The following is a 1,786-nucleotide window of genomic DNA, read 5'->3' on the forward strand; positions in this document are numbered from 1 at the left end:
GCCCGAATGGTCTTATTATGTACTTCGTTCCTGAATCGCTTGCTACTCTCCCTATCAGTCCTAATCTGGATCTAAGCTTTCATAACCCACTGGTTCGTCAAATGTTTTTGCTTCACAATTCTCTTCGTGAAGCCTATCCCCCTAACTGCACTGTAGGGTACGACACCAGCGTCTTCAGAATGGATTATTGACAGTGGATGTACCAATCACATGACTGGCAAAAGAAGCCTTCTTATGGACTCAACCTTACATCCATCCGACAAGAGTCACATCACATTTGCTGACACTGGTAAAAGTAAGGTATTGGGTCTAGGTAGAGTTGCAATCTCAAAGGATCAACACATGGATAAAGTCATGCTTGTTGAATCCCTTGGCTTCAACTTAATGTCTGTCTCAATGCTTTGCGATTTGAACATGATCGTAATGTTTGGAAAATATCGCTGCCTTGTTCTAATGGAATCTGACAAGTCTCTAGTGTTTGAAGGGTATCGGAAAGATGATTTGTATGTGGTAGATTTCTCAGCAGGACCACAGCTTGCCGTATGTCTTCTAGCAAAAGCTTCATAATGCTGGCTCTGGCATCGGAGGCTAGGGCATGCTAGCATGAGGAACCTCCACACCCTTGCAAAGAAGAAGCATGTCATAGGCATCGAGGGCGTAAATTTCAAGAAGGATCACTTATGAGGTGCCTGTGAAGCAGGAAAGATGACGAGGGCCAAGCATCCCTCGAAGACGATCATGACAACAACTCGACCCTTCGAACTGCTCCACATGGATCTCTTCGGTCCCACTCATTACTCAACTCTTACTACTACTGCTTGTCTCTATGTCTTTGTCATTGTTGATGATTATTCTAGATATACTTGGGTGCACATAATCCTCTACAAGACTGAAGTGCAGGATGTCTTCAGACGCTTCGCCAATCGAGCAATGAACAACTATGGCGCCAAGATAAAGCACATCAGAAGTGACAATGGCACTGAATTCAAGAACACTGGCCTTGATACATATCTTGATACGTTGGGCATCACACATGAATTCTCAGCTCCGTACACGCCTCAGCAGAATGGCGTCGTCGAACGCAAGAACAGAACACTCATTGAGATGGCCCGAACGATGCTAGATGAATACAAGACTCCAAGAAAATTCTAGCCTGAAGCCATTGATACTGCATGCCATACAATCAATCGTGTTTATCTTCACAAGCTTCTGAACAAGACATCTTATGAGCTCCTTACTGGCAAGAAGCCAAATGTCAGTTACTTCAGAGTATTTGGCGCCAGGTGCTGGATCAAGGATCCACATCACACTTCAAAATTTGCACCAAAAGCACATGAGGGTTTTATGCTTGGATATGGAAAGGATTCGCACTCCTACAGAGTCTTCAATCTCTTTCATTATAAAGTGGTTGAAACAGTGGATGTGCGGTTCGATGAGACTAACGGTTCACAAAGAGAACACCTGCCAAATGTGCTAGATGAGGTTCCATCCAGTGAATCAATCAAACTAATGGGAACGGGAGAAATCATACCCTCTGAAGCTCAACCTGAAGAGGAACTTATCATCTCCACACCTGATCAACCTGAAGACAATGCTCAGCCTGAAGACAATCCCTCTAACAATGACAATGACAATGATCAACAAGAGCAAAATCTTCGCCCTGTACATCCTCGTGTTGCCAATGAAGTGCAGATTGAGAGAATAATTGATAGCATCAATGCACCCGGTCCGCTCACTCGTTCAAGGGCAACTAAGCTAGCAAATTTCTGTGGGCACTTCACATTCG

Source organism: Triticum urartu, chromosome 3A, assembly GCF_056163025.1.
Source record: "Triticum urartu cultivar PI428250 chromosome 3A, HENAU_Tu73, whole genome shotgun sequence".
Taxonomy (NCBI): Eukaryota; Viridiplantae; Streptophyta; class Magnoliopsida; order Poales; family Poaceae; genus Triticum; species Triticum urartu.